This window comes from Lutra lutra, chromosome 7 (assembly GCF_902655055.1).
Source record: "Lutra lutra chromosome 7, mLutLut1.2, whole genome shotgun sequence".
Classification (NCBI taxonomy): Eukaryota; Metazoa; Chordata; class Mammalia; order Carnivora; family Mustelidae; genus Lutra; species Lutra lutra.
In genome coordinates, this window is record NC_062284.1 from 138,414,242 (window position 1) to 138,439,421 (window position 25,180).

Sequence of the window (25,180 nt, forward strand, 5' to 3'; positions counted from 1 at the left end):
GCTGGGTGGCGGATAAAAGACCCATGAATGACCTGTACAGCTCAACCTAATGTTCCAGATACTTCCTAGAGCAAGAGTTGGCATTTGGGCCAGGCCTATGGCCTTATCAGCAAAGCTGTGTTTTGGCATCTGCCCCTCATGCCTGTAGCCCCTGGTACGCTGCACCACCCCGGGTACCCCTGGCACCCAGCACGCCCCACTTGGCTCCATGACTGTCGCTGATGTGCCGACTTTCCCATCAGACTGTGGCCCTCAAGGGTGGAGGCCCTGTCTCACCTGCTCCGTACACATAGGCCTGGAGCACAGTTGGTGTGGAGAAAGGCAGTGCTGCTTACTAACTGAGCACAACATCGACGTTCTTGGAAAGGCAGGCTTGGCTTTCATCCTGACCAGGGAGTCGCTGAAATGGCCCTCAGATCTGAGACTGGCTCCAGATCTCTGGCTGCAGGGCTGGGCTCACAGCATGATGGGATACCCCAAAGAGCCAACGAAAGAGTCTACAGAGACCTCCCTGAGTCTCAGCATGTAACAGTCGGACCCCTTCTTAGGAATCCTCTTAGCTCACTGAGCCATTCTATAGATGGGGAGACTGAGGCTTACAGAAAGAAAGAGACCCATCCAAGAATTCGCTCAATGGCAGAGCTCTGGCCAGGATTTACTGTGGTATAAACACATTCTATGTAATGCATGTTTCTTCAAAAGGACCCACTGATGAAGAAACAATTAGTATCATAGTTACTGTTAATTTTCAACAAGAGTGCCAAGACAATTCAATGAGAAGAGAAGAGTCTTCAACAAATAGTGTTGGGACAACTTTATATCCACAGGCAAAAGACAGACCTTGGACCCCTACCTCACACCATAGACCAAAGTAACTCAAACTAGATCAAAAATCAAATTGTAAAGAGCCGGACTATGAAACTCGTAGAGGGAATCATAAGCATAAATCTTCCTAGCCTAGGACTGGGCACTATTATCTTGGATGTGACACCAAAAGCACAAGCAACAAAGGAAAATTAGATAAATCAGACTTTATCAAAATTATAAACTTCTGTGCTTCAGAGGACACTATCAAGAAAGTGAAGAGAGGGGCGCCTGCGTGGCTCAGTGGGTTAAGTATCTACCTTCGGCTCAGGTCATGATCTCAGGGTCCGGCATCGAGCCCCACATCGGGCTCTCTGCTCGGCAGGGAGCCTGCTCCCCCCCACCCCCATCTGCCTCTCTGCCTACTTGTGATCTCTTTCTCTCTGTCAAATAAATAAATAAAATCTTTAGGAAAAAAAAAAAAGAAAGTGAAGAGAAAATCCCACAGAACGAAAGATTTTGCAAATTATTTATCTAATAAGGGACGTCTATCTAGAAAGACAAAAACCCAATTATAAAATGGGCAAAGGATCTGAACGACATTGCTTCAAAGAAGATGTGGGTACAAATGGCCAATAAGCACATCAGAAGATGTTCAACATCATTAGCCATCAGGGAAATGCAAATTAAAACCAAAATGAGATACCACTTTGTGCTCATTGGGACACTTAGAGTCAAAAAGATAAACAATAACAAAGTATGCTCGAAGATGTGGAAAAAGGGGAACCCCAGATACTACTGGTGAGAATATACAATGATGCAGGCACTTTGAGAAATGGCCTGGTGGTTCCTTAAATGAACACATAGTTACCAGAGGACCCAGCAATCCCTGGGTGTCTACCCAAGAGAAATTACAACATGGCCCCACTCGAAAACTTGTACACAAATGTTCATGATAGCCAAAAAAGTGGAAACAACCAATACGCCCATCAACTTATAAATGGGTAAATAAATGTGTTATATTCATACCATGGAATGTTACTCAGCAAGAAAAGAGAATGAAGCCATCATAAAGCCATACTATAATTGTCCCTTAAAAACATGATGCTAATGACAGAAGCCAATCACAAAGGACCACACACCACCTGATTCCACTGATATGAAATGTTTAGAACAGGCAAATCTATAGACATGGAAAGTCGATTTGTGTTACCTAAGGCAAGGGTTGGGGAAAGATGGGGGTGGTGTAGGGTTTCCTTTTGGGGGAATAAAAATATTCTAAAAATGACCACAGTAACTTTTGTACAATTCTGTGAATGTACTAAAAGGCATCAAACTGCATACTTTAAATGGGTGAAGTGCATGTTGTGAATTATATCTCAATAAAGCTGTTTTTTTAAATGGGTGAAGTGCATGTTGTGAATTATATCTCAATAAAGCTGTTTTTTTAAGAAACGATCAGAATCCAAAAATTAAGAGGGCCATTCAAAGAGACCTAGTTTAAGCACCCATCTTTGTTTGAATTTCCTTAAAAATGTACCATCCAAAGGCCTCTAAGACTCTTGCACATCTCCAGTGATGGGTGGCTCACTACCTCTTCACAGCAGCCCATCTTCTTTTTACAAAGCTCAGGGGAGAAGGAAGTTCTTCCCTCCGGGGATCCAAACCCTGCACCGTGCCAGTGGTATGCCCATATATGAGGAGTTAACGGGCTACCTGAGATCTTTTATAAAATGGTGAACCTATACATTCCATCCACTGAGCACTTATTAGGTACCAGGAGACCTCTCTGTCTCCTGACCCACATGGCCTCACCTGACCCTTAAGGTAACTTTGATGGTTCTTATGATAGCCCCTACTACAAAGATAAGGAAACTAAGTTTCAAAGAGGTGAAATAACTTGACTTCAAACTTTCAGGGGCACCTGGGTGGCTGAGTTGGTAAAGTGACCAACTTGACTTTGGCTCAGGTCACGATCTCAGGATTGTGGGGTGAAGCCCCTTGTTGGGCTCCACAGTAAGCATGGAGCCTGCTTAAGATTCTCTCTCTCCCTCTGCCCCTCTCCCCACTCAATCTCTCATACACGCTCTCTCTCTCTCTCAAAAATAAAATAGAATCTCAGAACTGGTCACTGTGGTTGCCCAAGAGGCACAGCTGGGATTTGAACCTGGGTCTCTCAGACGCCAGCGCTGCAGCCCAGCCAGCCAGTCGGGCCAGACTGCTTCTGAGAGCCTGACACCACGCCAGCATGCAAGCCGGGCTTTGGGACGTTACGTGAGTGGCATGAAACAGGAACAAACAGAAAGCAAACTCTGCCACCCCACAGAGGGGCAGAAGGCGGCAGCCTGGCAGGCTGAGCAAAGTGCGGGCCTGGGAGCAGGCGGTGCGGCCGGCCAGGACCGCGTCACCAGGGCAGGCGGGCTGACACTGGGCAAACTCTGTGGAGCAGAGTGAGGCCCGGGGAAGCATTCCAGCGGGCTTGCCAGGGTTCACAACTCAAGGACACATCACTTGGTACTGGGGATTCCTGGGAGGAGCAAACCCTCCCTGTGAGAAGCTACTTGATGTGACAGCTTCTGCTGAGTTAATCATAAAAATATTTTGTTATACTTGAGAGTTGGCTCTCAATACCCAGTTCCAGTTTATAGATAAAGATGCTGAGATAGAAGTTGCACGGCCTGCACAGGGGCCCAGGGCTAGTAGTTGGGCGATAAGGAGTCAAATCCAAGCTCATCTGACTTCCATATCCAGATGTGCCCAGTGCAGAGGCCGGAGCCAAGCCTGGCACGGCCTGCCGGTTGTAGGGCTCGTGGTCTGCACAAGCACCGACTCTGAATGGGGCCATTACAGGTGCCCAAGTGGAGAAGCACACCAGAAGCACTTGGAGCCTAGAGAACAGAACGATGGGAGATCCCGGGAGGGTTCACAGAGGAGGGGACACCCTGGCTGAGACGTCGACAAGTAGGGTCTGCCTAAGGTGCAAAGCGGCAAAGAGCAAGACAAGTGGACGGAGAAGCGGGCCTAACAGCGAGGAGGTGGAAAATTGCAAGGCCCAGTTCAGGCTGCAGAGGGGGCTTGGGAGTTGTTAAAGGGAGACAGAAGGAGGCAGTTGTCGGAGAGGCAGGCTCCGGGGTCTGAATGGCAGGGATGCGAAGGGGTGGACTGACTGTCCTCTGCAGGCAATAGGGAGCCAGTGAGTATCCGTGAGCGAGGGAGTGGCATCCCCACAAGCAGCGGACAGCATCTGCTCACCCCTGTGAAACAACGTGGGACTGAGCAGGTTCCTTGCAACCTGGCACCTCAGCCCACATGCTGGAAAATGCCTCCTAAAGTGTCGTTTTCCCTTCTCATCACAAACACACCCCTCACAAGGGCAAGGTTGCAAGTCAAAAGATCTTTCTCGACAACTGATCAAATGTGCAAACGTCTGATGAGCTGTAGAAAGCGGCCTCCAGCCCCCAGCAGCGTCTGCACTTGAAGCCTGTCCTCGTGGGCCCTCAGCCAGCAAAGCACCCGGCCACACCTCGTGGCCAATGCTATTTGGTAGGTAACAGGTACCCTGCCTGCTCTACTGTCCCTACCTGGCTCATCTATGACCTACAATTGCCCTTGGGTGGTTGTCAAGTTTACCAGAGACCTTGACCTTTGGATACCCAAGGAGGCTCATGGGGTTGGGAGAGATGGGAGCGGAAGTTCATACGCGGGAGGCCCCCTGCCGTGGGCCGGGCACTGGGCAGGTGCCGGGCATCCCGTACCCACCGACACCAAGGCAGGAGTGACTGCGCCCCTTCTCCAATGGGGAAACAGAAGCTCAGAGGGACCAGCTGTCCTGCCCAGGTCAGATGGTGGCCGAGGCACAGAGGTGGGAGCAAGCTCAGGCCCGTTTGCCCCGTGCCAGGCTGCAGAATGGCCAGCAAAATGAGGAAGTGAGTCAGGAAGGCAAGAGAAGGGGGGTTCCTTTCTGAGTCAGAACAGGATTTCCCATCACACACCCGACTGACTGCAGAGGCACACAAGCTCGGGGGTGAACCCCAGCGGCTCCCTGGCAGGGGCCAGCCCCCCACACTGAGCGCCGCTGAGATGGAGACGAGCCAGAGAGAAGCCTGCATAGCTTGAGGTGACGGCTGCTGGGCCTGGTGACACCTCCCCAGCAGGTGTCCTGGCTATATGGCCAGACAAGGTCACCAGTCCCAGCTGCAGGGGTCTTAGGCCGGGGGTTCCAGAAAATGAAGCCTGAGAAAAACCCAGCTCTTCCCTTCTCCCGCCTTGTGCCTTCTCCTTCCACCCAGACAGGCCAAGGAAAGATGAAGGTCAGGCTCTCAAAGGACCGGGAGGGAGGAAGCAGGTGCTTGGGTTGGACTCATTTCATCTTCTAAGCGAGAACTACACCAGGCTTTTTTTTCCCTCCAAAGCCTGGGAGAGGCTTGGTCCCTTTAATGGCAAATCTCATTTCAACACCTACTCTCCACCAAACGCTGTGGTTGTGGGTCAGCGTGAAAATCACAGAAGGGAAGAGAACCGCTGAGGTCCTACACCCTTGGGTGGCCTGACAGCTCAGTCTGTCTTTCTGCTTCTGGAAGATGGGCACGGGGCTCACCATTCTCCCGCAGCCTCCCTCCCACCCCTGATCTCTGTAACACAGCGTTTCTCAACCTGAGACCTTCTGCAACCCCCCAGTTCACACGTCCTGTGGGAAGCGCTCACTGAATTCACCTTTCAGAATGTCTCTGTGAACCAGGGATTTTAATCTGTCCCCCGAGACCCTCAGGTGCGGCCCACGAGGGCTCCTTGAGCTAGGAACCTCATGTCGCCTTTTGGGCCTGCCTGTCCTCCTGGTGAGGTCTGCAGGTCTCATGAGGCCCCCTGACTCGGGGAAGACGAACACCGAGCCTGCCCCACACCACCCATGGTGTTAACCATTAACAGTTCTCATTGTAAGTGACCCAGAACATTCCACAGGTGGATGTCACAACCATCCTCAGCCATTCCTGTTTCACATTTTTGGTGGAGTTGTTCTCAGTTTGACTAGAGAATTGGCAAATGTATCACTTACTTAACAACTGAGTCTCTGATCTACTCTTGCTGGTATTACACACATGGTATTTTCCAGACCGGGACACATCGTTTTCTTGGCCCTGCCCTTTCTTTCTCTCCAGCATCGGCGGCGAACCCCCTTTTCCACAAAGAAACAAAACATGTGGTCACAGGGCCCTATCCCCCTGGCTTGTGACAAGGAAGACCAGAGAACGGTCAAATCTGGGTGATATGGGGCGGCTGGGCGGGGCAGGGTGGGGCTTGTGCTGGTGAGTCACTGCCCAGAGCCCCCTCCCACCCAGGCACAAAGGCCCGCCTCTTCTGGACACTTCCTCAAAGCGGCCAGGCCTCCGGAGCTAGCCTGCTTAGCAAATTCAGACCTAAGCCAAGTGGATTTAACTTCTCTGACTTCACTTTCTCACCTGTAAAATGGGAAGAAGAGGGGCACCCGGATGGCACAGCTGGTGATGCCACCAACTCTTGATTCGACTCAGGTCATGATCTCAGGGTCGTGAGATCAAGTCCGGCATTGGGCTCCCCCCTCAGCATGGAATTTGCTTGAGATTCCCCCTCTCCCTCTGCCCCTCCCCACTCTCCCTGCCTGCTCTCTCTCTCTCTTAAATAAATAAATTTTTTAAAAAATCTTTAAAGTTGGGGTAATAACAATAATATGAACTTCCTATTGCTGATCTGAGAAAAAGGTGAGCTCCGTTGTAAAGGGGTTAGAACAGTGCAGGTAAACAGCAAGGATTACATAAGTGTTTTAAATAAATAATAAGTTGACAAATGGGGGGAGGAAGGAAAACAAAACAAACCAAAGCCAAGACGCGACATAACAGTGCAGCAAAGAGGAAATGATGGAGAAAAGTTGAGGCATCATTTCGCAGAGTATTCTGGGCCATTCACAATGAAAACATGTGACGGTTCCCACCGAGGCATAAGTCCGGGAGACTCCGCCCATTCTGGACCAGGGGTCGGCAAACTTTTTCTGGAAAGGATCGGGGAGTATCCCAGCCATATGGTGTCTGTCACAGCTACTCAGATCTGCAGTTGTGGTGTCAACACAGCCGGGGCAACGCGTGAACCACCAGCATGGCTGGGTTCCAGCAGCTTTGTTTATAAAAACAACTGGCACTTGGCCGGGGGCTGTAGTTTGCCAACTCCTGCTGGTAAATTATGCAAAAGCTGTGTCAACACAAAACAAAAAAAAGATACAGATTGAAAGGAATGTGGAAAAAGACAAGGGGTATTCTTAGAGCAGTGGAATCACAGGTACATTGTTGTAATTTCGATTTCCTTAAGGTGGTACTCACAGTTTAAAAAAAAAATTGAAGGGCTTTAATGTAACACACTCTAATAATAGCACATTAAGAGATTTCGCTCCTCTGTTAGACTTTCCAAACAAGTTGACGTGAGTATTAAGCCCAACAATGACATTATGCTGCACAGAACAGGTAGACTTTGAAGTATGGTGGGTCTGGGACTGAACTTGCCTGCTCTGTTTGCTGTGTGACCTTGGGCAAGTTTATTAACCTCTCTGTTCCTTTGTGTTTCTCAGTTATAAAGTGAGAATAAAAACAGCACCCACAAGCACACAAAAGCCTGGCACTGAGCCTGGGGCACAGTAGGGCTTGCCTCTCAGACCCACCAGGACCCACAAGGATCCACGTGAGCCAGATCCCTCTGCCCCTGGGCCTGTGTCATCATCAAGAACAGGCTGATTAGAAAGCTGGGCATTCTTTCCAGGTAAGAAAAATGCCCTGCTGTGGTTTTCAGGTTTGGTTTAGAAAACAACAACTTGAACATCACTTTTCAATTAAGAAAAGGCACTCCAGCTGTGGGAAGAACAGCCCCAGGAAGGGAGTGTTCATTCCAGATGGGAGTTCTTGAAGGGAGCCCTGGGGGCTGTGCTCACTGAACCCTGGGGAGACCCTAGGCCAGACAGAGCCAAAGCCATGCCTGTTCCCAAGCCTTAGGCATCAGGGTGCTTCGACTCCTCCCCCAGAAGCCCGCCAGTCTCTCTCTTAAGATTTTATTTATTTATTTTGAGAAAGAGAGAGAGAGTGAGCACAAGCAAGGGGTAAAGGCAGAGGGAAAGGGAGAAGCAGCCTAGCAGACTCTCCGATGAGCAGAGAGCCCAGTGGACTCGGGATTGTATCCCAGAATCCTGGGATCATGACCTGAGCCAAAGACAGATGCTTAACTGACTGAGCCACCCAGGCGCCCCAGAAGTTTCAGAAATAGAACGCATGGTCCACAGATAGCTGGTTTATAAATAAAGATAAAAATTCCCATCTACATAATGGAATACAATACTGGGAATATAAATGACAGATGTGTAGAAAACAGCATACATATGAACAAATGCAAGATTCCAGAAGCTTAGATTAGAGTCCTTTACATAACACTCATATTTCCCAGGACAACCTCAGGTATCTCTAGAGGAGAAAGTCTTGCAGGACCAGAGTCCTCTCCTCTTGGGGGTTAGGGTCAGGGCCTTCCAGACTTAAACCCTTCAGTGCTCCATAGCCCCTGAGAAAATCCTCAATGCTTAACAGGACACCTAAAGTCCTTCTCCATTTATCTCTGCAGCCTTACCTTCCTCACTTCCCACTTCCTTCCCTGTAACAGGAGCTTCCTGGGCGGGGCCCTCCCCTCTATGCTCTTCTCTCCCTGGCTCCATTTACCCATCACTGCCTCCAGGAAGCTCTCCAGGATTTTTCAGTGGGTAGCAGGCTGGGAATTAACGTTGCTAAATACCTACTAGGTGTCCGGCACTGTGTTCAGTGTTCATGCACATTCAGCTCATTGATGTCTCCCACCTACTCTCGTATGCACAGCAGGAATGATTGATTGCCTTTTTTATAGGAAAATCAAGATTCAGGGGGATTGTAATAATCTGCCCAGGGTTACACAGCAAGTAATCCTGCTGCTGTCTTCTCTCCTCTTAGCAGAGCCCAAGAGGTTTAAAATTGTCCCCGAGCTGCTCAAATGGCAAGGTGATTTCCACAGGGCCAGCCAGAAGAGTCCACACCCTGTATTGTTAACCCCTGCCTCCTATTTGCAAGCCTCATGGCACCCTGGAGACGTTCCCCTCAGGGAACCTTCACCTCTCTGCAGTCCAAGGTCAACTGTTAACAGGCAGTGCAGATTATAATTAGCACATGCCTGTTCCTGCCAGGGCTTCAAGATGCCAGGTTCAGGATATGTCTGTGGGAAGCCAAGGGCACCCGGCTTGTGGGCTGACTCTGTGCTCTGGGATCTCAACAGGAGGGTGTGACCCCCAGAGTGACATCCTTGTAGGCATAGAGGTCCCACCCAAATTGCCTGGACCTTAGCACCAGGTGGAAGCCATCCTCCAGGGCTCAGGGGAGTGGTGTGTGTCCCAGTCCCAGGGAACTATGGCCTTACACCCCTCCTGGAGGGGCCCCTGTCTGGGTTTGGGTGCCCTGTCAGTCCCACAGGATAGTTCTCCACTGTCAAGGACAACCCATGGCATCTGATGACGCTGTCACCCTCCATATCCCCCTTGACCCTCTCCCTGGCAGTCCCCTGCCTAGGGCTGGAGTGAGACTAATCCCTTTCCTCCTGAAAAAGCCTGGGCTCCCGGGTTCTTGCCACCAGTCCCTTTGCGAGCCCATGTCGGTTCTGGCCATTGCCCTGGCAAGGTCACCCACCCAGTGGGGCGGGGGGACAAGGGAGGCCCACATGTGAGCCTGGCACTTGGTACTCCCACCCCAAGAAGAGGAGCAGACACATACTGAGCTCCCACAGGAGGCACATGACACCATCTGACTTTCTAAAATGTGTTTTGTCCCCTGCCCTCACACAATGCTGGCTTTCACAGATTTCCTTGAAGGGACTGAGGGCCCACGTGCCACCAAGCCTGAGAGGACCGCACTGCACAGGAGGGCCGCCACCACCCAGGGGAAAGTGCCTTCTTTCTGCCTCCATGGGAAGGCGCTGCCTGTACTAGGTCTGAACCATCAGCGGCTCCATCCCCAACTGGCAGGAGCTCAGCGACCCCCTCTTCCTTCACATCCTCTTCAGAGCATGTGCAACCTTCTGGTCTGGCCCATGCCACTCTTGCCTGCTTGTTGAATCGAGAGGATTCTAAAACTTTCTAGAATGTACGTTCCATCAGAGCAGAGACTCTCCCAGTTATGTTCACTGCTCGCATCCCACTTCCTGGGACCGTGCCTGGCACACAGTAGGTCCTCAGCAAGGAATAAATGACTCTGCTCTACACGTTCAGTGTCATTCATCCCTCCAAGAAACCTTTACAGGGCCTCCAGGTGCCAAGTGCAGCAGAGGAGACATGACAGTGGGGGCCTTCCCTTGAGGAGCTCACAGTATATGGGGAGAGAGATGCAGAATCACAGAAGCCCAGTGACGGAGCTGAGTGAGGTCCAGCTCAGAGGGGCACAGCGGGGCTGGGAGACACAGCTTGTGGTGAGGAGCCAAGGGTCGGAGGAGAGCTCATGCAAAGAAGCAAAGCATGAACGAGCATCTGAGTCATTCGCCCCAGCGTGGGGGAGACCCTCAACCCCAGCCAGTCCCCCTACAGAATTTATGGAGCGCTCTGTGCTCTGGGACCTGCAGTAGGGGGCAGCGGGCAGGAGCGGGCAGGGGGGATTGGTGTCTCCCGTCATGCACCACAGACCCAGTGACTCCTCATGCAGAGGGGCTCTGAGCAGACACTGAGGCTCAGGGGAGAGCTGACCCCCTCCTACACCGCCCAGCCATGACTCAGACTGCCCAACGCTGCAGTTGGGACAGTGAGACCGACTGACCAAGTGGGACCAACTGTTCCGGTTTGCTCCAGAATTTCCCTGTTTCTGCCCTGAAAGTCCTGTAGTCCAAGAGACTCTACCATCTAGGGCAAACTGGGGACAGTTGGTCCCATCTGTGCCCATCGATCTTTCTCTCCCAAGACCCCTCCCCCAGTCCTGACACCCCTGTCCCTACCCCAACCTCTCAGCCACTCACAGGTCGGGGCTGGGTTTCCACAGCCTGTGTCTAGGCCGCTTGTCCTCAGGTAGCTGAGAGAGGGAAATGCTCCAGGTTACAGGCGGGCAGCTGACCAGCGAGCCCAATGTCCGTGTGTCCTGCCTTCAGACAAGGGCAAGGAGTTCGGGAGACCCTGGCTGGCCTCTTCCCCCAGCTCAGAGCCCGCAGCTGGCCCAGATGTGTGATCCCTTCACAGTCTCCCTTGCCTGGGCTTTATCTCCAGTGGCCTCCACAGTCCAAGGTGAGGCTTCCTCCCCAGCCTTCTTTTGTGCATTCAGAGCAAGGCCCACTGCAGGCGCCCCGACAAACACATGCTCAGGCAACAGGCCACTAACAATGACATTTCCATCCCCATTTTACAGAAGGGAAAACCGAGGCCTAACACTGGTTAAGAACTCACCAACGGTATCTGTTTCCTAAGACCCCAAGGATTCCATTCTTCAAATGCAGCTACCCTGAATCCAGTCTTCTAGAACCTTCTAGAGCCTTCCCCACTAACCCTACAGAGACTCAGACACCACAGATGTTCTTGCCCTAGGGGAGTCTGGTAAACTTAAAGACTTCCTCCAGATGCCTGTTTCCAGGCTGGGACCACTAAACCAGAACTCCCTGCAGAATGACAAAGATTCCCCCCTAAGATATTTACAGAAAACCCTCAGCCTGGAGCCTGCCATGGGCTGCTGGAAGTCCGTACAGTCCCCCAAATGATGCTCATCCCCCAAAGACTTTGAGGCACAGTACAGAGCCTGGCTAGAAAGGGAAAGATGCTGATTACATTAACCGCTCAGCAAGTACTTAGCTGAATTAGACTTAATCCCCCCTCTGGTCCACTGGAAGGACATTGCACGGAAAGAACTAGGTCCTTCGAGTTACACGCCTTCCAGTTCTACTGTTTATTATCAGCCGTGGCCTTGGATGAGCTCTGTAACTTCTCGGGGCCTCCTTCTCCATAAAGTGCCAAGTAAGAGCTACTGTGCAGGGTTGCTGGCTGAAGGGAAAACGCTGCCCCAGCCACCTGTGCTCTTGAACTCGTTGCAGGGGGAGAGGACACAGCTGACCTCCCTGGAGAGTGTGCTATGTGCGTGGTACGTGTTAAGCCTTGCACTGATCATTCCATTGTTGTGGTAAGTCCCACTATTCTTGCCTCTCCAGATGGAAGAAGCAAGGCTCAGAGAGGCTGAGCCACCTGCCCAAGGTTGCACAGCCAGCACAGGGCAAGTTTTCTCCCTCCAGGTTCCTCTCTTCCCCGCCACTAGACTTAAGGTTTAGCTGAATGCAGGAACTGAGTCATCGACCCAAGGTTCTATTTTAAGCAGCAGGCTTCAAAGACTGAGACCTGTTTCAGAACTAGCATCTAGAACCAAAATGATTAGAACAACAACTCGCTCCAATTTGCAAAACCCACCGTTCCCAGCAGCAGGGGCTTCTAGTACAGGCGCCTGCAAACCACCACCCACTGCCTGTTTCAGTATCCAGCTTTCCAGCTAAGAATGTTTCTGTTTTCAAATGAAGGGGTGCCTCAGTGGCTCAGTCAGTTAAGCATCTGTCTTTAGCTCAGGTCATGATCCCAGGGTCCTAGGATCGAGCCCTGCATGAGGCTCCCTGCTCAACAGGGTGTCTGCTTCTCCCTCTTCCTGGTACTACTCCCTGCTTATGCTCTCTCAGTAAATAAAATCTTGTTAAAAAAAATGGTTGGGGGAAAAAACTGAGAGAGTAATATTTTATGATGGGTAAAAATGACGTGAAATTCTAATTCCAACCTCTGTAAGCAAAGTTTTATTGGCTGCAGCCACGGTGCCTTGCATACAACGGGAGAACTGAATCGTTACAACAAAGTCTGCGCGGCCCATAAAGCAAAGATAGTTACTATCTGTCCCGTCACAGAAAAGGTTTGCCAATGCTGTTTATCAGCTCCAGACAAAGACCTCACCCCTCCAGCTCCGATCAGCACAGCATTCCTGAGAGGTGTGGAAATCTAAAAGACTCCATACTATTCCTTTCGGCCAAAAGTCTGCAATCCTTGATATCCACATTGAGCTGACCAGTTAAAAGACAACAGGAACCTCACACAGTCAGGAAAGAGGGGCTCATGGGCCAGCTTGCCCGTGGCACGAGGTGGCTCCCCCAGACGAAAGCAGGAAAAGCGGGCTGGGGCCAGGCAGGGTCTGTTCTCCTGGAGTTCGGCTTCCAGGTCCTTTCTGGAGAGTTGAAGCACTGAGGCCGGGGGTTGGGCCCTCCTCCATCTGCAAAGTCAAGGTCTGAAGCAGCAGATTTCTCACGTCCCTCCAAGACCTGGTTCTCCCATGTGCCAGTGAGGGTGCCAGGGTCCTATGGAGTCAGATCCTGGTGACTTTGCATTCACTGGGTTTATGCAGCAATGTCTCCGGGGGAAAGAAAACCCGTGAGTGTGGCCCAGGGGGCTTCCCGAGCTGTGATCCAGGAGAGATGGAAACCCGCTGTGACAGAGAGGACCAGCTGGCCTGTTCGGAGGAGAGGGTCACTGAGTAAAGCAAGAGGGGGACACCTCAGGCACTATCACCCCCGACTCTGCTAACCCTGGCTCCCCAGGGGCCAGGCGGCTGGTGTGAACAGTCTGGGCTATCTGCCCGTCTTGCTAGGCCATCCACAGGGAGCGCCTCTCAGATCCATCAGGACGTGGGGCCTGGAGGGGCCCCCGTAGGCCAACAGTCACGGCTCTTACATACCTCAGCCATCTGCGCATCACATCTGCAATCCGGCCCATATCTAGGGATGCCCGCTCTGATTATTTTTTCTCATTAGTGTTTTTTTGTTTTTTATTATTCCCACTTACACTTAGATTTCTTTTAAAAGGAGAATTTTTATCTTTACCTCAAAGAGACAACCAGAGTGAGGACCGATTACCGTGCACAGAACCTCATAAGGGATAAACACAGTGCATGCAAACACCGTTTATTTAACTCCGTCTAAAGCTGCTGCGAGCTTGTGCCCGAGCTTGCTCATCGTTAGGGATGGGCAAGCGTTCGACCCAGACAGGACCCCACAGAGACAGAACCCAGTGGTTCTCAAACAACCCCGAGTGGCAGGATCGCCCAGGGAGCTTTGAAAAAACACAGGTAAGCAGCCCTGGGTCCGGATCTGTACACTGACCTAAAGGTAAGCCCAGGTGATTAGGAAAACATTGCATAATCTGAAGGTTAAAGGGGAAAAGTCAGAGGGGAGGATAGAAAGATGGAGAAGGGAATTAAGATCATTACCTGCTCTGAGCATGTGTCACCACATTCATTCTGTCTGTGATCAGTAGCCCCCAGTCCAAACTCAGACCTCGGACCTCATTTACACCCTTATATTGTACTGAGGACCCCGAGGCTCAGGGCTGGGATAAGACTGGAGGGCCCAGTGGGGTGACATTGACTTTTTCCCACAGTCAATTCTATAAAAGAAAAAAGTCACTCTGGGATGGCTGGGATGCTGGGAGGAATGTGAGTGATCAAGATACACAGTCTGCACCCTGTACACCCCAATAAGAGCATTCCCAGGGTTGGGGGGCCAAACTCCGCCCATAGCGCCCCTGCGCCCCGCCGGAGCATAGGCCCCCGCCAGGAACACCTGAGCCAAGCTGACTCATCAGTAACATGCAGATCCAGCCACTGGGACTTCCCTAGCAGAGGCGGGCAAAAGTGGCCAGGTCCCTTGCACGTGACCCACCTGCCACCAAAGTCACTTCCCCAGCTGGGGAGCACCCTGGGGAAAAGGGGGAGTGCTCAGAGAAGCTGGAAATGGAAGAGCCAGGGTAGCTGGGACCAAGCACTCACTCGGAGCTGGGAATCCCTTGTCCACCTGTGCCACTCTGCAGGGAACGTGTGACCAGCCCCATGAACAGGTGAATTGGCCCAGCCCATGCAGGTGACGTGACTTGCCAAGATGGCACTCCCCCCACAAGACTCCTGCGAACCACAGGGCACAGATGTGCCTCTGGAGTCCTCCTTCCCTGTCCAGCTCAGCGGACATCAGGCACGTGACTTCCAGCACCGAAGAGCTACAGCCCGGCCACGAACTTGTGTCTCTCTGGCTCTCCATGCAAAGTGGGTCCAGTGAGGAGCTGCGTGACCAACCCCACTGCTGCCTAGAGGGGAACAGCATGGGGACCTACAGGGCCACCCCCTCACGGGGCCAAAGGAGTACACGAAGCAGCAAAGACTGCTGGGAGCCTCTGCCCTCCCCTCTCCCAGGCATTCTGGTAGTTTTGCCTAGAAGGAAATGGGGACAAGAGATGCCGCAGATGGAATTTCCTACAAATCCATTTTCTAAACTCATTTCTGAGCCAAGCTGCATTTGAAACCAGCAAACAGATAAACAGGCAAATCACATCAGCCAGGCTTCACTGCTGCTCAGTCCTGAATGGAGGAATTTAACCTGACAGACCCAACTGGCTCACATCCAGCCTACAACGGCTGGCTTGTGGTCACCAAGTTCTCAACAGGGTGTGAGCAAGCCGCAGGCGGAGCTCCGGGACCTCGGGGACAAAAGGGCGTGGTTGGGGTGGGGCGCCCCTGGGGTGAGCCCTGGCTCTGGAAAACCTGTGGCATTCCTGGACGCCTGTGACACCGGCCCCACAGCAAGGATTTCCTCTGAGGAATGGCCTGTCAGCCTGAGCGCCTCTGGGGGTTGCCGAGGAAGAACTCAAGAACGCAATGCTTGGGGAGGAGACCTGAACTCTAGGTGTGACTCACCACGGCCAGCCCAGTGCGTGCCCGGCACGGAATATGGAGAGGCCACTGAAGGCTGGGGGTACCCTGCACGGACTGTGGAGTCAGAGGGTCAGAGCTAAATTCTAACTCCGCTGCAAAGTGGCCAAGGGGCACAGTATTGAACGTCTCTGTAAAAGGCGACCCTCAGAGCCTGCCTCCTGGGCTGCTGGGAGGACAGGGAGGGGCAAACACAGGGGATATTTGGGGCAGTGTAGCCACTCCTGAGTGCTGAGCAGATGTTAGCCATCAGGATCGAGTGTGCCGGGCCCCTCGGGGGGCAGTCGGTGCCCCTTGTCAATTTCTACTTCCATTCATCCCATAAATAGGGACTGGGCGCCTACCACCTTGGTGAGGCTCTGGGGACAGAAAAGAAATCCTTGCCCTCACGGAGTTGACCTGCCAGCAGGGAAGATAGAGGATAAGCTCAGGGGCCAATAGGTGGGGTGATTTCAGGGAGTGATAAGTGCAAGAGAGACTCAGAGAGGGAATGAGTGTCAGATGTGAGTCCCAGGGGTTGCTAAGACTTGTCGGATCCCAGACAGGCCCTAGGTCCGGCGCCGGCCTGGGAGAGCCCAGGAAAATGGATAGCTCTCCAAGAAGACAGTCTCCAAAGAGGGCCACAAAGGGAGTCGACCAGTGTCCCACCTTCTCTCCCTAGCCTTGGGGAGACACCTTTCTCCTCGGTGTCCTGGGAATTACTAGGACCTGCCCTGTCCTCTCCAGTTGGGGGTACTCATTAGGGCGACATCAGCACCCCTAGAGTTTGTAAGATGCGATTTTGAAGTGTAGAGCCTTTTAATTAAATAATAACAATGAGGAAATGAAAAACCCCATATCTCTGTCCCCAAGGAGGTCACAATCCTTGTGGAATCAGACATGAAAGCTGAAATTCAAACACCAAATGGAAAGAAAGTACACTAGGAATAGGAAAACAAACCCTCAACCCCGCTGGGTGGCCCGAGGCAGGCTTCTAGGAGGAGATATCTAGCAGGTTTTGGTGGGGAGGAGCTGGGGGAGGGGGACAGGTCTGGAGGCAGCGAAAGTCCAGGATGGGTTTGTGGCCTCGTGGGACCAGGAGGTAGCCCAGGTGGTAGAAAGCACAAAAGGCCAGCCGGGCAGCCTGGGGGCCTGGGACTTAGTCCTCAAAGCAAGGGGAGTCCCTGGAGAGGACAAGCATGGGCTCACGGGCTTAAGTAACCTGCTCTCCCCTACAGTGGGCAGATTGCAGTGGGAGACTCAGATGTTCCCAGACACCTCCTTCGAGGCCATGGCTCTTGGATGAGAGGACATCCAGACTTCAAGGCACCTTGGAGCTCTCCTAATTTCAGCCTCCCATTTCGAAGGGCAGGGAGCCAAGACTGGCCCAGGCAAAGGTCAGTGTGCCTGGGGACCGGCCAGCACCTCCCATCATCACAGAAGGGCCAGCTCTTTGAAAGAACAAGGAAAGAGGCTACCCCCATTGAGTCAGCCTGCTGTATTAGTTCACCAAATGTCACTAGGGAGGGGCTCAGCCCTTTCCAGACCTCAAAGAAAACTCCTGGCTTAATTAGAGGCCCACCGGTGACTCCAGGGGCCTTACCTCTTCTATGTAGGCCTCCGTGATGAGCCAGACGGCCTAACCCGAAGACAAGTCTGTCTACATCATCTGCCCAGCCCACCTGGTGTTATGGCACGAATGCAGACGAAACAGACTTTTAGGGAAGGTGGCTTCGAGGGAAGAGTACCATCCGGGGACCAGAAGACGTGATCTCAGATCCCAGATTGGCCCCGAGGCACCAGAGAGACCTGGGCCAGGCACTTCCGTTCACTGAGACTCTGTTTCCCCAAGGGGAAAATTAGAGGCCCAGAGGAGATGAAGACAAAGCTGGGGCTGGCTCTGGTTCTCCGCCGCAGCTGTCACTTGCAAACCCTTCGCAAACACTGCACACACAATCTCCGCGGGCACAGACAGGCAGTGCTTGTTTCCCAGCCTCTGAAAGCCGCCTGGCTAGGGCATAAGCCTTGCCGGGTGGGGAGGCACCACCAGCCCTGACAGGCACATGACAGATGGGCTCATGGTGCCACAACCGGCCCCAGGAAACAGGGCAGGGTCGGGGACCGGCCCTGGTCTTGACCGCACAGGTGAGCGCACAGGCTGGACACACAGCTGTCTCTGCGCCGGCTGCAGATCAGGAGAACCACCACTGAACGCATCAGTCCCCCTGGCGCCTCGAGCCCCATTGGCCTCTGCAGAGGGAAGGCCCGAAGAACAGCTGTGATCTGGGCAGAAGGAAGGTCGCCCAGAACTGAAGGGAGCACCAGGGTCAAAAATGGGATAGATTCCCCAAATCTCAGAGCACTGCTGTCCTGCTCTGCCATAAGCAGGAAGAAGCGGCGTTAGAGCTGGCAGCCTCTAGAGCCTTCTGCGATGGGACAGGTGGGCAGACACCGCCCAGGTACGCTCGACCAGGGCATGTCCTCATGACACGCCCGCCGGGCTGGGCCACCAGGGACTGCAGCTTCTGGGGAGCGAAGGACACATTCACAACACAGCACACGCAAAACAGTTTCTGTCTTTTCAGTTCTTCCTCTGGGTGGGACCCCCGCTCCAGCCCTTACCTGCCCTGGGATTTGGGGAAGGCAATCAACCTCTCTGATCCTGTTTCCCCAACTGAAAATGGGGGCAAGCATACCCAGGGCAGTAAGCTCTTTTGATGACTTATGAATAGAACAAGTGTGCCCCAAAAAGACCAGGAGGAACACGAGGGACTGTCCTAGGAGGGTTTCGTAGCGAAGGAGGATGTGGGTACCGCTCATGAACGCCTTTGGATGACATGATCACGTCTGTGTTCATGGAAGTTCTAGAAGTGGTCATGTGTGTGGTCATGGCACACTGTAGCTTTTTTCTAACTTTTTAAAAATTAAAATGATCATGTTAGTGTAGTCTTGAATATGCCACCCATTTCTCTGCCTGTCCCGAGGAGGCGACCCTTGTCACCATGGTGGCCTGGGTGTGGCAGGTGGGGTCCCGATGAGAGTCACACAGGTGTGGGAGCCCAGAGTGAGCTGTCTTCCCTGCTTATGTGCCTAATGTTGATTTTGGCCGGGGCACTTCCATTAGCCATAAAACCAGCAGGTTGGTCCAGTGACCCGAGGTCCCTCCCAGCTCAAACATTTCAGGACTTTCTGATTCATAAGCATAAATCATTACATGGAGACTTTAGAAACTCCTGTTGATAACCTGAGATTGCTGTGCTCACACCATCTTCTAGCTGTTAGGACTTCAGAAGAGGGAGATGATTTCTCCAGAAGAGGAAACCAAGTGTCTGTCCCACACTAGGATTTGTCTGTGTTTTATTTCTTAAATCCAGCTGGATTAACATCCGAATCCATGGGAAGAGTCTGATTTCCTAAGAGAGCTTCCTGAAATGTTTCATATTTCATATTACCTTTTCATTTTATTTGCATGTAAGATTTGATATCCACAATGGAATATGTGTGTGTGTGCGTGTGTGTGTGTGTAGAATCAGATACATACTTGTAAATGAAGAAGCATAAAACTATTTTAAAAGAGTACCCACGAGCATACCACTCGACAGAAGAAACAGAACGTGATGGATGCCAGCAAGGGTGCATCTCCCTTGCCCTGTGCCCTCTTCCTCTCCGAAGATAACCCCCCTGGGTTTGGTTTTCCCCTGCCTTTTATAAAATCTGCTTAAATCTGTAGCACAGGATCTATGTAGAGAGGCGCACAGAAAACATACATGTCCTTACCAATAGTTACAGAGGACATTCCTTTGTCACAGACCCCATGACCCTCCCGATCCCCTCTTACCCTCCACCCCGATGGCCTCTGCAATGGTCATCTCTGACTCATTAAAGGTGATCACTTCTCCCACTTCGCCATTGCTCTACTTCCCATATACGCATTGCTGAACAACTCACGGTTAGCATTTGTGTTTTGACGTTTGTTCGTACTTAGCAGCTCTCTGCCCAGCCTTTCAAAGCATTTCGGAGATGCTGGGATTCCCTGCCCAGAGTATGCACACTAGAAATCCAGGCCAGAGAGGCAGGCCGCGGCACATTGTTCCGGTTACACTAGGATTAGTAGTGATAAAACTGCGGTAAGTCCTCCTCCGATGTGTCCCCACCCTGCGGGGCATTTGCTGAGCCTTGTCCCCCATTGTCTCATTTATCCCCCACAGCAACCCCACAGGGAGGTGTGGGGGCCTCATATCTCTACTTTAGAGATGACCAAACCAAGGCTTGGGCGGCTGGGACTGTCCCCCATCTGCTTCCTAGCTGCTTAGCCCCACCAACGCTGTCCCCAGATCCCAAGGCTATGATTCCTTGGTGGGGGGGATGTGGAGAGGGTCAGCGGACAGTTCCAGAACTCCCATCTCCTCCTCCCAGGTTCTTCTCTCGGGGGCCCTGTTGAGCTACGTTTTGATGTTGCAAGGAGAAAAAGTTCAGAATCCATTCTTTTCCAGCAATTACCAATGTCTTAGTGATAACCAGGGTCCTGCCTCATCAATACTATTCCCCTGAGGGCCAGCGGATAACACAGTCCTTCCTTTGAGACTCGCTGTGGGGTATAAGGAAGAGCAGCAAGTCAATAGCCCCGAGTTCAAATCCTGACTCTGCCTCTCCCAGCTTCTGCATTTGTCCCCTCATCTGTAAATGGGCCAGGAGTGGCAGCCTCGGCTGCGGTCAGGGCCACAGGAGAGATAGGAAATGCTTCCTGAGAGCCCACAGACACATGGGGTTCCCTGGCAGGCCCCCTCCAATCTCTCTGCCTGGGTCAAAGACCAGCTTTCAGGGCTGTAAAGGCTCCAGGGCCACCTGCCACTGGACAGACATGGGTTTTCAAGGCAGAGAAGAAAGGGCAGAGCTGTGGTGGGCAGAGGGGACTCAGGTATCCCCCTGCCATGGGCCCTGTCACAGTAAGCTGTGACAGCTGTTTGCATGGGCTCTGTCGGACGGATGCAAAACGCTGTTCCTAGAATGCCTCATTTAATGCTCACAGCACCCAAGATGGGGACATTATGGTCACCCCCCTCTCATGGGAAAGAAAAGGCAAGCTCTGAAAGGTGACTTTTTCATGGCCAGAGCTGGACTGGACTACGATCTTTGGCTTTTCAAGGCAGCCTGGGTCTAACGTGGCCACCCCTGTTCGTAACAGCTGGGCCACACGGGAGGCCCCATCACCCTCTTGGCTCTCAGGGGCTCCACCGTTTTTAGGGGGTCATGCTGGACCTGTCCAGTCTTACCTCCCCAGAGCAGAGGTCACCCTGCAGCCATGCCAGGATCCCCCAGCTGTCCTGGCCCCAGGCTGTGGCATGACGAGGCCTCGAGGCCACACAGACAAGGACAAGTCTTCAGCAGTTACAGAACATGCAAAGCAGCTGGGAGAGAGGGTTGGTTGTTCCCATGGAGACGCAAGGAGTTCAAACTCACCCCAAAGTGGGTTCCCACAGGGGGCCAGCCTGCACCCTGGGGCAGAAACCAGAGTCTGGATTCTCAGACCTTCCCTCAAGGCCACTAGCAAATCCTCCGGCCTCCTCAGGACCCCCCAGCAAGGCAGAAGTTCCAGAAATAAGCCTCCCCAGCCCACTCCCCCTCCAGCTGCCCCCAGAGGGGCCTCCCTAGCTGAAAACAGCACCCTGGGGCCGGCAGGCTTGGCACAGCTGTGACTGTCAGCAGCCCAGCGAGGTCCTGCTTGAGGAATGTGCAGACCCACATGTGTCAGAGAGCCTCCCTGGGGCACGGCTACAGGAAACAGAGCAAAACAACCCGTTGGCACCAGCTTGTCCCTCCCGCCTCCCAGCTCCTGACCCCCGGGGGCTGCTGGCTGTGCAGGAGGCAGGGCCTGACCCTTGGAGAGAGCCAGTTTCTGTTCTTGGTTGTGCAGATCTGGGCAAACCACTCCTCATCTCCCGGCCTGCTTTCTCTCTCCTTGGTGGATAAAGAAGGCTGTCCCGCCATGCTCAGAAGGGCTGCGATTTTTGTGACATCCTCCCTTTTGTGGGAGGATGGTCTCTTTTCCCCCATGTCTCCCCCTGCCCTCTCTCACCTGGGATGGGGCATGCTTCCTGGGCACATCGGGCTCCCCCACTGGTGCCAGGAGGAAGTGATCCCTGCGGAGACCTGGGAGAGGGTCCCAGAGCAGCCTTGGGCCAGAGGTTTAGGACCAAAGTGATAAAATAAGAACATTCATTATCACCCACCGCAGCCTTATAGTTTTGAGGCAGAGGTCGGCTGAGCTGCGTGGGGCACTCATGTGCTCCTGGGTGGACCACCTGGTTACCCCTACCAGCTGCCCCGTCTAGAGTCAAGATCTGAAAACCCTGAGGGGAGTCAGCATCCATTTCGGGCACGCTCAGGCCGTGCAAGAGATCTTTGGCTCGCTAGGCCCTCCTTGAGAGACGTGGGATGAGGCTCAGAGACGCCAAGGGGCTCGCCCAGAGCTGCACAGCCGGCAGGAGGTGTGTGAAGGAAACCGAGCGAGCCTGGGGCGACCTCCCCCGCCTAGCACTCGGGCTCTGGGCTGCCTCAGGCACTACGAGGAGAGGAGGAGAGCGCGTGGTCGCCGGGACCCGGGATTCCCGCCCGCGTTTACTGCCCAGGCCGGGGACACGCGGCGGCGCGTGTCCGCGGTGACAGGTCCCCTGGCCCCACGCGGAGGCTGAGCGAAGACGGGAGGCGGCGCACGGCCCGCCTGGGACACGCTACTCAGGGCTTAGGGGCTTTTTCTTGGGGGCCGTACCTCCCGGCTCGGGGAGCGGAAAGGCTCGGGGACTTCGCAGGCGGCAGGGAACGGTTGGGTTTAAACTAAAAATACCCGCCCGCCCGCCCGCCCGCAGCTGTCACGCCAGGGCCCCCGCCCCCGCGTCCGGCGCGCTTCCCCGGGTCCCCTCGACTTTCGGCAACCCATGCCCCTGGGGGACGCGTCGCGGCTGGGCGGGGGGCTGCGGCCCCGACCCTCCCCGCCCCGGTTTGGCCTCCGGGTCCCGTGCCACTTACCCGGTACGGAGCGTGCAGGAGCGCGGCGCCGCGGGCAGCTCTGGCCCAGCCGCCCTCCTCCCTGCGTCCCGGGAGGCTCCGGAGAGGGGCGGGCCCGGGGCGGGGCCGGACACTCGCCCCCAGCCCCGCCCAGTCCCCTCGGGGACTTGCCGCGGGAGCCGCCCTCGGGCGGTGCCACCCGGCAGGGCTGGGGAAGGACGCGCCCGGTTCCACGCGCTCCGCCGAGGCCCCCGGTGCACCGCCCCAGCCCCCCGGCGCCCAATCTCAGACCCCTCGGAGGGAGGGATCGCGGCCGCGGGGGCTCCCCATCTTCACCCCCGGCCCCGCGCCCGGGGCTGCGCACTCGCGCCCGGGAGCCACCCGGATCTCCGGACCCCTGCCTGCCTCTGCCGGGGTCTCATCCTTGGGGATGACACAGAGCTGCCTCTCCCCCGGGAAAAGTTGGATCGGGGAGGGAGTTCCTCTGGCGTCCAGATTTGGGGGAGAAGGCTCGGGGGCTGGCAGGTCTTGCCCCCTCAAGAGCCGTGGTGGGGCTAACGGCAGGGCACTCCTCCCGGAGGCGAGAAATCCGAGAAGGAAGTGACACCTATCAGCTGGCCTGACAGTGGGGGCGCCCCATCCGGTCGCTCCCCCCACCCAGCGCCTGGAGCCACCGCGCTCGGGATCTCGGGGCCCCAGGCTCAGATGGGGCCCCCCCAGGATGCCGAGAGGGGGCGACGGTGCGTGAGCCGCAAGGGATGTGAATTCTTAGCCTAATTGGGACCTCCCACCCAAGCAAGGCCCGCGAAGTGTCTCCCTTTCCTCCCAGAGCCGCACTCCCACCCCAAAGACAGGTCCTCTCACCCTTGCTCAGCTACTCAACCAACTCTTAAGCCTTGCGGCAGAATGTCTGAATCTTATCTACCCCTCGGTTTTAGCTCCCGGCACACCAAGGCCCTTTGGACTGACTGTCCACCCCAGCCTTGATCTTTGTCAGCCTAATTACGTGTTTTGCTGATGGTTCTGTCTCCTGTGCTGGTGATAAGAGCCGCTAAGGACACAGCTGGTGGAACTGGGTACCAGGGGGACTCTCGTCCTCACAATTCAGGTGCGGTGATGCCCATTTTGCAGAGAAAACAGGAAGGCTGAGCCTGAAGAGTAGGGAGCTGGCCCAGATCTATGGCTTCCCAGAGGGTATTTTCCTCTTCTGTTCCTTAGTAAGGTTGGCAGGTCCTCTATCCTCATTGGTTGAACAAATCAGTGTCCGAAGACAAAGATTAAATTGAAAAACAGGACCAGATAGTAATGGGGGGGGGGGGTGTGCACTTCACGCATGCGTGTGTAGGGGTGTGTGTGTGCCTTTTCCAAACCAAGGACAAAGCCGAAGAATGCCACAGCCCAGAAGTAACACTGGGGTAGATCTAGCAGGAGTCACAATGCCGGTGTTAGTCACACCCTCTAACTCAGAACTCTGTTCATTAAGCTATAATTATGCACAGGGCCCTAGGAGATGCCCACAAATGGCCTCTCCCACGCTTCCCCTTGACCGGTTTTAGGTGCCCTATTATGTTTCATTATCATCCTACCTCCATCTGAGGGGCTGTCACAACCCTGGGGGTTACAGCCGCCAAGCTGAAGGTCCAGACAGCAATGAGCAATTATGATGATACTTGGCATTTGGAAACGCGCTTTGTTTTTCCAAACACTTTCACGTGTATCTCCTCGTGGCATCTCTGCTGAGGTCTTCCAGGTGGTTAAGAAAAGTTTCCCGAGTCTGTCTTAGGATGGAGGTCAGGTGCTTGGCACAAGGAGGAAGATGGTCCCACCAGCACTGCTGGAACCGGGGAGCAGCGGGCCAGCAGAAGTCAGCTTCCTGCAGGGAGAGATGGTTTAGCACAGTTGGGGTAAAGAACTCAAGCTAGTGTCAAACTGCCCGAGCTGGCGACTTTCTGCTCATTACTCACCCTTGGTTTCCTCTTCGGTTACATGCGCCCAATAATAAGAATCCATCTTGAATGGTTTGGCACCTGGTGGTGTGAGACCCCCATTCATATGAGCTATTCTGGGCAGAGCATGGCCACGACAGTTTTGTTACACATCATCAGACATTTCCTGAGCACCTACTATGTGTGAGTCCCTGGGGATATGGAGAGTGGGAAACGGAGGCCTACTGCCCGAGGATGAGCTCACAGTGCAATGATTCTGTGTCCGGGGGATTGTCTTCCGAGCGGGGCGATGGTGGGCATAGAGATGCCCCGACCCCATTGACCCCCCCACCCCCAAACCCTCCCCACACAGCACAGAGTGCCACCTCACAGCTATGAGACCCACACTTCGGACCCAACTCTGTGTTCCAACACTGTGTGAACCCCAGCAAGCCGTGTAACCTCTGAGAACATGGGCTCATCTCTTGAGTGGGCATAGCAAGAATATTCCACGGGTGAGAATACATGTGATAAAAATACTTTCTGTGCTAATATTAGTAGATTTATTGTCATCCTTAGTATTCTCTTCAGCTTTATAGGGCTTGGTCACTTGCGAGGATACTCTCCCGTTGCTCTTCTCAAGCCTGACATCAGCACAGGGAGTGATTTTTTGTTAATTCGTGGCAGTCTTCCTCC

General features: G+C 53.7%; 1 protein-coding gene across 1 annotated transcript in view; it reads right to left on the bottom strand.

Moving 5' to 3' along the window:
* SYNE3 (spectrin repeat containing nuclear envelope family member 3) overlaps positions 1–22,908 on the bottom strand; it is an 86,364-nt gene extending 63,456 nt beyond the window's left edge. The window contains exon 1 of the mRNA XM_047736453.1: positions 22,581–22,908. The gene's annotated coding sequence lies outside the window, so the exon portion shown is untranslated. The remainder of the gene's footprint in view (positions 1–22,580) is intronic.
* Positions 22,909–25,180: the final 2,272 nt, after the last annotated feature.